Consider the following 11795-nt stretch of genomic DNA (forward strand, 5'->3'; position numbering starts at 1 on the left):
AATACGTATTGCATTGAATCTGTAATTACTTTGGGTAGTATGGGCATTTTGATGATGTGAATTCTTCCAATCCATGAACACTGTATATGCTTCCATTTGTTTGTGTCCTCCTTGATTTCTTTCTTCAGTGTTGTGTAGTTTTCTGAGTACAGGTCTTTTACCTCCTTGATTAGATTTATTCCCAGATATTTTATTTTTGTTTTTGCTGTATCAAATGGGATTTTTTTCTTGATTTCTGCTTCTGCTGATTCATTGTTAGTATACAGAAATGCCTTTGATTTCTGGATATTGACTTTGTATCCCGCTGTTTTGCCAAATTCATTTATTAGTTCGAGCAGTTTTTTGGTAGAGTCTATAGGATTTTCCATGTACACTATCATGTCATCTGCAAACAATGCCAGTTTTGTTTCCTCCTTTCCATTTTTAATGCCTTTTATTTCCTTTTCTTGCCTGATCACTGAGGCTAAAATTTCCAATACTATATTAAATAGAAGTGGTGAAAGTAGGCAACCTTGTCTTGTTCCTGATCTTAGTGGAAAAGCTTTTAGTTTTTGCCCATTGAGTATGATGTTGGCTGTAGTTCTTCCATATATGGCCTTTACTATATTGAGGAATGCTCCATTTCCACTTTGCTGAGTACCTTTATCATAAATGGGTATTGTACCTTATCAAACGCTTTATCCCCATCTATTGATATGATCATGTGGTTTTTGTCCTTGCTTTTGTTTATGTGGTATATTACATTTACTGATTTGCTTATATTGAACCATCCTTGCATCCCTGGGATGAATCCCACTTGGTTGTGGTGTATGATCTTTTTGATGTATTGTCGGATACGACTTGCCAATATTTTGTTGAGAATTTTAGCATGTATGTTCATCAGCGATATTGGCCTGACGTTTTCTTTCTTTCTTGTGTCTCTATCTGGTTTTGGAATTAGGATGATGCTACCTTCACAAAAAGAGTTTGGGAGTTTCCCATCATTTTGGATTTTTTGGAATAGTCTGTGAAGAATAGGGGTTAGCTCTTCCTTAACAGCTTTGTAGAATTCTCCTGTGGAACCATCTGGTCCAGGGCTTTTGTGTGATGGGAGTTTTTTTATTACTGCTTCAATTCCATCTGCTGTTATTGGTCTGTTCAGGCTTTCTGCTTCTTCTTCATTGAGTTTTGGAAGAGTATATTTTTCTAGAAATTTGTCCATTTCACCTAGGTCTTCAAATTTCTTGGCTTACAGTTCTTCATAGTACTTTCTTACAATCTTTTCTATTTCTGTGGTATCAGTTGTAATCTCTCCTCTTTCGTTTCTGATTGTGTTTATTTGGGTCCTCTCTCTTCTTTTCTTGATGTGCCTACTTAAAGGTTTCTCTATTTTATTTATCTTTTCAAAAAACCAAGTCTTGGATTCATTGATCCTTAAAATTGTGCTTTTAGACTCTATGTCATTTATTTCTGCCCTGATGTTGGTTATTTTCTTCCTTCTACTTCCTCTGGGCTGTCTTTGTTGTTGTTCTTTGAGTTCTTGCAGGAATCAGGTTAGGTTGTTTGTTTGAAATGTTTCTATGTTCTTTATGTAAGCCTGTATTGCTATGAACTTACCTCTCAGGAGTGCCTTCGCTATGTCCCATAAGTTTTGGGTTGTGTTCAGTTCATTTTCATTTGTTTCCAGAAACTTCTTTATTTCTTCCCTGATTTCTATCTTGACCCATTCATTGTTTAGTAGCATACCATTCAGTCTCCATGATTTTGGATGTTTTCGGATTTTTTCTATGGCGTTGGTTTCTAATTTTTGTCCCTTGTTATCAGAGAAAATGCTTGGCATGATTTCAATTTTCTTGAATTTGTTGAGACTTGTTTATGACCTATCATGTGGGCTATCTTTGAAAATGTTCCATGTGCATTTTAGAAGAATGTGTATTTAGCTTCTTTGGGATGCAGGGTTCTATATATGTCAGTCAAGTCCATTTCATCTAGGGTGTGGTTTAGTGCAGCTATATCTTTGTTGATATTTTATTTGGAAGATCTGTCCATTTTTGACAGTGGGGTGTTAAAATCCCCTACTATAATTGTGTTCCTGTTAATATCTTTCTTGAAGTCTTCTGGGATTTTTCTTATATATTTGTGTGCTCCTATGTTGGGTACATATATATATTTATGATGTTAATGTCTTCTTGGTGGATTCTTCCCTTGAGTATTATGAAGTGACTTTCTGGGTCTCTCTTTATGGCCCTTTTTTGAAGTCTATTTTGTTTGATATTAGAATTGCTACCCCAGCTTTTTTTTATTGAACATTTGCTTGGAAAAATTGTTTCCAGTCTTTCACTTTTAGTCTGTGATGGTCTTTTGTCCTGAGGTGGGTCTCCTATAAGCATCATATGTGTGGGTCATGCTTTCTTATCCATTCAGCTGTTCTATGTCTTTTGATTGGAGCATTTACATTTAAGGTTATTATTGATAGATACTTATTCATTGCCATTTTTGTACCATAGTTCCTCTCTGTCTCTCTCTTTTTCTTCCTTTCCTTAAAGGAGTTCTTTTAGTATTTCTTGTAGAGCTGGTTTGGTGCAGGCATATTATTTTAGGCTTCTTTTGTCTTTGAAGCTCTTTATTTGGCCTTCTATCTTGATTGGGAGCCATGCTGGGTAAAGTAGGCTTGGTTGTAGGCCTCTGGCTCTCATTAGTTAAAATATTTCTTGCCATTCTCTTCTTGGTTGGAGTGTTTCCATTGAGAAGTCAGTAGCTAACCTTATTGGGGCTCCCTTGTATGTTACTTCCTTTTTCTCCCTTGGTGCCTTTAAGATTCTCTCTTTGTCTTGGAGTTTTGCCATTTTAATGATGATGTGTCTTGAAGTGGGCCTCTTTGGGTTCCTCTAGAATGGGACTCTCTGTGATTCCTGGATTCGTGTAATTTTTACTCTCATCAAATTAGGAAAATTTTCCATCATTACTCTTTCAAATAGGTTTTCTATCCCTTGTTCTTCTTCTTCTCCTTCTGGTATTCCTATTATTTGGATATTATTACGTTTCATATTATCTTACATTTTTCTTAGTCCCTCTTCATTCTTTTTGAGCCTCTTTTCCCTTTCTTGCTCTTTCTGCGAGATTCTTTCTACTGTGTCCTCCAACTCACTGATCTGATCTTGTGTCTCATCAGTCCTGCTTTTCATTCCTTCTACTGTGTTCTTCAGTTCTGAAATTGTATTAATTTCCTCTTGCCTTTGGTGATAGTTTCTATTTCCTTTTTCATGTTGATATAGTTTGTGGAGAGCTCATTGTAGCTCCCCTCTAGTTTCTGGTAGCTCATTGTGAGCTCTTTGAATTTCGTGATAACCAGTGCTTTGAATTCAATATCTGATAGCCAACTTACCTCTCTTTCATCTGACATTATTTCTGAGACTTCCACCTTTTCTTTCCTTTGGGCATGGTTTCTTTGTCTTCCCATTGTTTATGAGACTCTTCTTGTTAGCTTCAGCTTCTTCAATTGATCTGTTCTGACTCCCTAGGTTTATGGTGTGAACTTCTGTGATAGAATACCCGTGAGATTCAGTTGTGCAGTCTCTTGCAGGTATCTTGATGTTCTCCACTTCTACCTACTCCTTTCCTTGTGTGTGTGTGATCAGCTGGAGGGGGAGGTAAAATGGTTTATGACAGCAGGTGAGTACTTAATGATATTTACAGTCACAGCTGGTAGAGAAGAGATAGAAGATCTTTAGGCTCTATATAGTGTTAACTGTAATCTTCAACCCAATTTGCCACTTTTAAGAAAGGATAGACCAAAGATAAGTCTCTTGTTGGGCAGGGAAGGCTTGTGAGTTGTATCTAGAAAGCATTGAGGTTGTGGGTGGTCAGATTTTGAGGTAAGGTGAGAGCAAACAATACTAAATAGACGTAGCATGTGAGCAAGTACAGTTAATCACTACAGTAATAGAATTCAGGAACCTGTAAAGTGGTCTAAGACCCTAGAGATGTTTTTTGAAGTATTTACAGTGCTATAGAAAGCAACAAACAAACAAAAAAACACACAAAAAAGAGCAAGAGAGGTGAGGAAAAAACAATAAGTTTGGGGTGAAAGGAAGAAGGAATAAAACAGGAAAAAATAAAGGAGAGGAACGGAGTACTGAGAGTTACAGTAACAATAAAATTTTAAAAATATATGATTACTGAAAAAATGTTTTAAAAAGTTACAAAAAGTTAAAAAAAAAAACCAAATAACTCCTCCCTTGTTGGTTTCAAAGTGTCCAATCCGGTTTTTCTGGTTTTGGCAGGACCCCTCTGTGGGCTGGGTTGTAGGCCCAGGTGCACACCCACCCACCCGCCAGCCAGGCTACCAGACTGCGGTGCGGGCACCCGCCCACCTGACAGGTTGCCTGAGTCCCACAGGATCTGGTACTGGTCCTTCCTAGTCCTGTGGCTGCGTGAGAAGCAAGTCAAGCTGCCTTCACAGGAGAACACCTCAGTCCACTTTCCAGTAAAAACTTCTCCATAAAGCGTGCCTCTCAGTCTAGCCCAATTCCCAACCTGACTGGTTAGGACAATGCTCCTCTCAAATTTCCTGGGCTGGTGGGTTGGTGGGCTGGTGACCACAGAGATCGCAATTGAACATGTCCCCCTGTCCTTGCCACCCTCGCTGCACACTTAGGCAGACAGGTCTCTTCCACCCAGCCCCACCTAGATGGTGAGGGAGGGAGCCAGCTCTTCCAAGGACCCCGAAGCTGGCCCAGTGCTCCACTGGGTGCTGGGTTCCCTATTAGTCCTCCGTAGCACTGGCTGTAGACAGAAGCCTCTACACCCCAATATTTTCCATCAACTTCATGGGCATCCTTTTTTATATTTATACTTAGGTATTTAATTGTGTTGGTTGTTATTGTGAACAGTATATTTATTTTCACTAGCTTTACTGATGTATACTTTACAAACAATAAAACTCACCAGTTATAATGTGATGAGTTTTGAAAAATGTACAGTTGTACATTTCAGGGACCCTTTGGTTCACAGGCCAAAACTCAGTCCACTGAGCCACACAGCAAGGGCTGTTTTGTCCTTTTTAATACTATTCTTTATGCTATTAGAGTTATACCAATTTTCCCCCTTTTCCCCTCCACCCAGCAACACCCACTCCCTCAGGCAATCCCCACACCTTTGTCCATGTCCACAGGTCATATTTTTTGTTCTTTAACTAATATCTTCACCTTCTTTCAACCAGTCTCCCCTCCCCTCTTACAGCTGTCTGTTCCATATTTCTATGCCTCTGATTCTATTTTGTTCCTTAGTTTATTTTGTTCGGTAGATTCTAAATACATGTGAGATCATATGGTATTTGTCTTTCACTGACTGGCTTATTTTACTAGCACAATAGTCTCCAGTTCCATCCATGCTATTGGAAAAGTAAGTGTTCCTTCTTTTTTTACAGCCATGTAGTATTCCATTGGATAAATGTACTACAGCTTTTTTATCCTCTCATCTACTAATGGGCACTTAGGCTGTCTCCAGATCTTGGCTACTGTGTATACTGGTGCTATGAAACACAGGTGCATAGATTCTTCTGTTTTATTTTTGTTGTTGTTCAAGTAAAGTTGTCTCCATTTTCTCCCCATCACTACCCCTTATCCCAGACATCCCCACTTCTGAGTTTTTTTTTCATATGTCTATTTACCATCTGTATGTCCTTCTTGGAGAAGTGTCTATTCAGGTTCTTTGATCATTTATTAATTGGATTTTTGTCTACCTGGTGTTGAGTCTTATAAGTTTCTTACATACTTTGGAAATTAAACCCTTATCTAATGTATCACTGAGAAATATATTGTTTCATATAGTCAGTTCCTTTTTCATCTTGATGACGGTTTCTTTTGCTGTACAGAAGCTTTTTAATTTGATGTAATCCAATATGTTTATTTTTTCCTTTATTTCCTTATTTTTCTTTCTATGTGAGATATCTGAAATTGACTGTTTTCCTCTAGGGTTTTTATGGTATCACCACTTATATTTAAGTATTTTATCCATTTTGAGATTATTCTACCATATGGTGCAAGCCTGTGATATAGTTTCAAGTTTTGGCATGTACCACTCTTGTTTTCCTAATATTATTGAAGAGACTGTTATATGCCTCTCTATTATATGCCTCTTGCCACCTTTGTTAAATATAAATTGACCATAAAGGTGTGGGTTTATATCTTGTCTCTCTGTTTTGTTCCATTGATCCATATGTCTACCCATGCCAGTACCAGGGTTTTTTGATTACAGTGGCCTTATATTATAATTTGATATCAGGTATTGTGGTACCTCCAACTTTGTATTTCATTCTGAAGATTGCTAAGGCTATTCAGGGTCTTTTTTGGTTCCATTTAAATTTCTGAAATGTTCATTCTGGATCTATAAAATATGCCCTTGATATTTTAGCAGGAATTGTGTTGAATTTATATATTGCTTTCTGTAGTATGGACATTTTAATGATGTTAATTCCTCATATCCATGAACATGGTATATGCTTCCACTTATTTCTATCTTCCTCAGTTTCTTTCTTCAGTACCCTACAGTTGTCTGGGTACAGGTCTTTACCTCCTTGGTTAAATTTATTCCTTGGTACCTTTTTTGTTGTTGTTGTTTCAAGAGTAAATGGAATTTTTTCTCAATTTCTCTTTTTGATAGTTCATTATTGGTGTGTAAAAAATGCCATTGATTTCTCAGTAATGATTTGGTATCCTGCTACTTTGCTGTATTCATTTATTTGTTCTAGTAGTTTTTGTTTTTTTTTGTGGAATTTATAGGGTTTTCTATGTTCATCTTATCACCTGCAAATGACAATTTTACTCCCTTCTTTCCAATTTGGTTGCCTTTTATTACTTCTACTTGCCTGATCATTGTGGCTAGGACCTCCAGTACTATGTTGAATAAGAGAGGTGAAAGTCAATATCCCTGCCTTGTTCCTGATCTTAATGGAAATATTTTCAGGTTTTGTCCATTGAGTATGATGTATGATCTTGGCTGTAAGATTTCATATATGACTTTTATTATATGAAAATGTGATCCCTCTATTTCCACTTTGCTGAGAGTTTTTACCATAAATGGGTACTAAGTTTTTATTAAATTAATTTATGCATTTATTGATGTGATCATTTGATTGTTATTTTACATTTTTAATATGATATATCGTACTTATTGATTTGCGAGTATCTTGCCAACCTTGCACCCCCAGCATAAACCCCACTTGGTCATGGTGTGTGATCTTTTTAATGTATCATTTGATCCAGTTTGCTAATATTTTGTTGAGGATTTTAGCATATATATTCATCAGGGATATTGATCTGTAATTTTGTTTCTTTATGTCTTTATCTGGTTTGGAATTAGGACAATACTGGCATCATAAAAGGAGCTTGGAAGTCTTCCCATCTGTTGAATTTTTAAAATTAGTTTGAGACTAATAGATGTTAGTTCAATTTAGAATGATTGGTAAGATTTACCTGTGAAGCCGTCTGGTCCAGGACTTTGTTTGCTTGAAGTTTTTGTTTATTGTTTCAATTTCATTAGTTTTTATCAGTGTATTCAGGTTTTCTGATCTTCCTGATTTATTTTTAGAAGATCATATGTTTCTAGAAATTCATCCATTTTTCCCAGGTTGTCCAATTTCTTGACATATGATGAGGTCTATCCAGAGAGGATCCAGCCATGTAATATGAAAAATAGAGACATTTATTAAAGAAGATACAATATATAAGAAACGTTGTATATAGGAGAATGATGTCTCAGTCCCCTTTCAAAGTAGGCACCTTGGGACCTCACACAGTTCTCCCAATCACCATCAGCTGTCCTGTCATATGTTTCTGCATCTCAATGATGGTCTGAAATCTCTTTGCTTTCATAGGTGATTTTGGCTTTGGAAAAAGCCAGAAGTGTGTGGCACCAAATCTGGGGTGTAGGGAGACTGAGTCACCCGAGTGATTTGATGTTTCACAAAAAAATCTCTGAACAAGATGTGATGTATGAGGAAGCACATTGTCATGAAGAAGCTGCCAATCACCATTAGCCCATTCCTCTGGCCTTCTGAATCATTGGAATAGTTTCCTCAGAGGAAAGTTCAAACTTAATGAAGCTTTGATGCAGATTTGTTGCTCTACTCCCTCAGTCATTTTGAATGCAATAGTGACACTGTACACATGCTCATTCAATGACATATACCACCCCCACTGACTAGTACAGTGAAGTTGTCATCATTCACACATGTGCATTCCAGTTCACTCTCTTTGGCTTCCCAGTTACATTGATGTTGCACAAACTGTTCTCATTATATTAACAATGGCTGGACTTTTTCTGGACAAACCTCATGTAATTGTTCAAATTTTTTCTTACACTCCTCTGTATTTCTGTGATATCAGTTGTCACTTGTCTTATTTCATTTATGATTGTATTTGTTGGGGTCCTCCTTCTTTTTTCTTGATGTGTCTTGTTAAAGGTTGTCTTTTTTTATCATTTTAGAAAACCAGTTTCTGGACTCAATGATCTTTTGAATTGTATATTTAGTCTTTATGTCATTTACTTCCACTTTGATCTTGATTATTTTCTTCCTTATACTTACTCTGAGCTTTGTTTGTTATTGTTTTTCTAGTTCTTCTATACGTAGGGTTGGATTGATTAAAGTTTTTCTTGCTTCTTGAGATAAGCTTGTAATGGTATGAACTTCTCTCTCAAGACTCTTTATTTGCTGTGTCCCATAGGTTTTTGTTTGTTGTGTGTTCATTTTCATTCATTTCCAGGTAATTTTTATTTTTTCCTTCATCCCATTACAACATTTTCATTATTTAAATCATGCTATTTAGCCTCCCATGTATTTGAATATTTTTTGGCATTTTTATTGAGGTTGATTTAAAATTTCATGTCATTGTAACACAAGAAAGTATTTGATATTATTTCAGTTTTCTTGAATTTGTTAAGACTTATTTTGTTCCCTAATATGTGCTCTATTTTTTAGAATGATCTGTGTGCACTTGAGAAGAATGTATACCCTTTTTTGGGGGATAAAATGTTCTGAAATTAACAATTAAATCCATTTGATCTTGTGTGTATTTTAATATCACTATTCCCTAGTTGATGTTTTGTCTGGAAGATTTCTCCATTGATAACAGTAGGGTGTTAAAATTTTCTACTTTGAGTGTATTCCTTCAATCTCTTCCTTTATCCATAAAGATTTTCTTTATATATTTGGATGCTTTTATGTTGGGTGCATACATGCACTCTTGTTGTGTTGATCCCTTTAGTACTAGGTAGTGACTTTATTTTTCCTCATTATGGCCTTTGTTTTGAAGTTTATTTTGTGAGACATCAGTATTGCTGCCCAACATTTTTCTTTTCATCTCCATTTGCATGGAATATTTTTTTATCTTGTCACTCTTAGCCTGTATAAATATTTTGTTTTAAGATGAGTCTCTTGTGGACAGCATATATATGGATCATGTTTTTTTATCTACTCATCTACTCTGTCTTGAGATTGGAAAATTTAATCAATTTATATTTAATATTATTATTGTCAGGAACCTAGTCATTACTACATTTTTTATACCAATGTTCCTCTCTCCCTCTATTTTTCTTGTTCTTATAACAGTCTCTTTAACATCTCTTGCAATGCTGGTTTGGTAGCAACAAACTCCTTTAAGGTTGTATTTTTTATTTTTTGCCTGGAAAGCTCTTTATTTCATCCTCACTTTTAAATGATAGCCTTATTGGATAAAGTAGCCTTGGCTCTAAGTCTTTGCTTTTCATGACTTTGAGTATTTCATGTCAACCCCCTCTGGTCTGGAGTACTTCTGTTGAAAAATCAGTAGAGAGCTTATGGGAGATCCCTTGCAGGTAACTAACTGTTTCTCTCTTGCTGACTTTGAGATTCTCTCTTTGTCATTAAACTTTGCCATTTTAATTATAATGCATCTTTCTTCTTGGCCTTTTTGCTAAGATCAGGTATAGTATCTTTTCTTATCAGTTTAATAATTACAATGTGTCTTGAAGTGGATCTCTTTGGATTTATCTTGATTGGAACTCTCTGTGCTTCTTGAATTTGTGTGACTTCTTCTTTCACCAGGTTAAGGAAGTTTTATGTCATCATTTCATCACTTTATTCTCCTTGTGGTACTCCTATGATGCAGATATTGTTACATTTCATGTGTCCTAAAGTTTCCATATATTATCACCATCCTTTTTTCATTTTTGCTCTTCTGATTGGGTGTTATTTTCTAACTTGTCTTCCAAATTGGTTATTTGATTCTTTACTTCATCTAACCTGTTTTTAATTCCTTCTAGTGTATTCTTCATTTCAGATAGTGCATTCTTCATTCCCTCCTCATTTTATTCATAGTTTTTATGTCCTTTTCATGCTAATGTAGTTCCCAGTTTATTTCTTTTAGTTGTCATAAAGTTCCTAGTAGTTTTCACTATGTTCATTAAGAATCTTTATAATCATTACTTTAAACTCTATGTCTGATAATTGCTTGCTTCAGTTTTATGTAGCTCTTTTTTCTTTTTTCCCCCAATTTTTTTATTTAATTATTTTTCAAGTACAGTTTTCTCTCTATTACTCCCATCCCATCCCACCCCATGCTCCCCTCCCTCCCATTTCCACCCTTCTCAGTTGTTGTCCATGTATCCTTTATATAGGTTCCTCTAAATCCCTCCCCTATTTCCCCTGAAATTCCCTCCCCTCTCCCCGCTGGTCACTGTCAGCCTGTTCTCTATTTCAGTGTCTTTGGTTATATTTTGCTTGCTTGTTTGTTTTGTTGTTCAGGTTCCTGTTAAAGGTGAGATCATATGGTATTTGTCCTTCAACACCTGGCTTATTTCACTCAGCATAATGCTTTCCAGTTCCATCCATGATGTTGCAAAAGGTAGGAGCTCCTTCTTTCTTTCTGCAGCATAAAATTCCATTGTGTATATGTACCATAGTTTTTTGATCCATTCATTTACTGATGGGCACCTAGGTTTCTTCCAACTCTTGGCTATTTTAAATTGTGCTGCTATGAACATTGGGGTGCATAGGTTCTTTGGGATTGGTGTTTTAGGGTTCTTAGGATACAATCCTAGCAGTGGAATTGCTGGGTCAAAAGGCAAGTCCAGTTTTAGTTTTCTGAGAAAATGCCATACTGTTTTCCACAGTGATTTTACCACGCTGCAATCCCACCAACAATAGATTAGGGTCCCCTTTTCCCCACACCCTCTCCAAAATTTGTTGTTTATTGCTTTGTTTATGATAGCCATTCTCATTGATGTAAAGTGGTATCTCATTGTGGTTTTAATTTGCATTTCTCTGATAGCAAGCGATATTGAGCATCTCTTCATGTGTCCCTGGATCCTCTGTATGTCCTCCATGGAGAAGTGTCTGTTCAAGTCCTTTCTCCATTTTTTAATTGGGTTAGTTATCTTGTTAGAGTGAAGTCATGTGAGTTCTTTGTATATTTTGGAGATTAAACCTTTGTCTGAGGTATCATTGGCAAACATGTTTTCCCATACTGTTGGTTGTCTTTTGATTTTAATGCTGTTTTTCTAGGGATTCTTTTTTTTTCTTTCTTTTGGAGATTGTTTGTATCCCCATTTTGGCTATCTCTTTTTGCTTGTTTCTATGTATTAGATTGATCTGTTTTGACTCCAAATGTACATGGAGTGGCCTTTTGTTGTATGAGTCTTGTGGGACCCAGTAATGCAGCCTCTTTAATCCCCTGGGCTGGATGCTCTAGAAATGTCCCCTGTGTTGGTTATGTGGGCACTACTGTTGTAATTGGATCTTGATTTTTTTTTGCCCTTTCATTGGTGAGAATTTCTCT

General features: G+C 36.3%; 1 pseudogene; it reads left to right on the top strand.

Moving 5' to 3' along the window:
• Positions 1-9912: 9912 nt before the first annotated feature.
• LOC118992168 (uncharacterized) lies at positions 9913-10025 on the top strand (annotated as a pseudogene).
• Positions 10026-11795: the final 1770 nt, after the last annotated feature.

The sequence above is a fragment of the Sturnira hondurensis genome, unplaced genomic scaffold, assembly GCF_014824575.4.
Source record: "Sturnira hondurensis isolate 20B ecotype Veracruz unplaced genomic scaffold, ASM1482457v3 Scaffold0007988, whole genome shotgun sequence".
In the NCBI taxonomy this organism is placed as follows: domain Eukaryota; kingdom Metazoa; phylum Chordata; class Mammalia; order Chiroptera; family Phyllostomidae; genus Sturnira; species Sturnira hondurensis.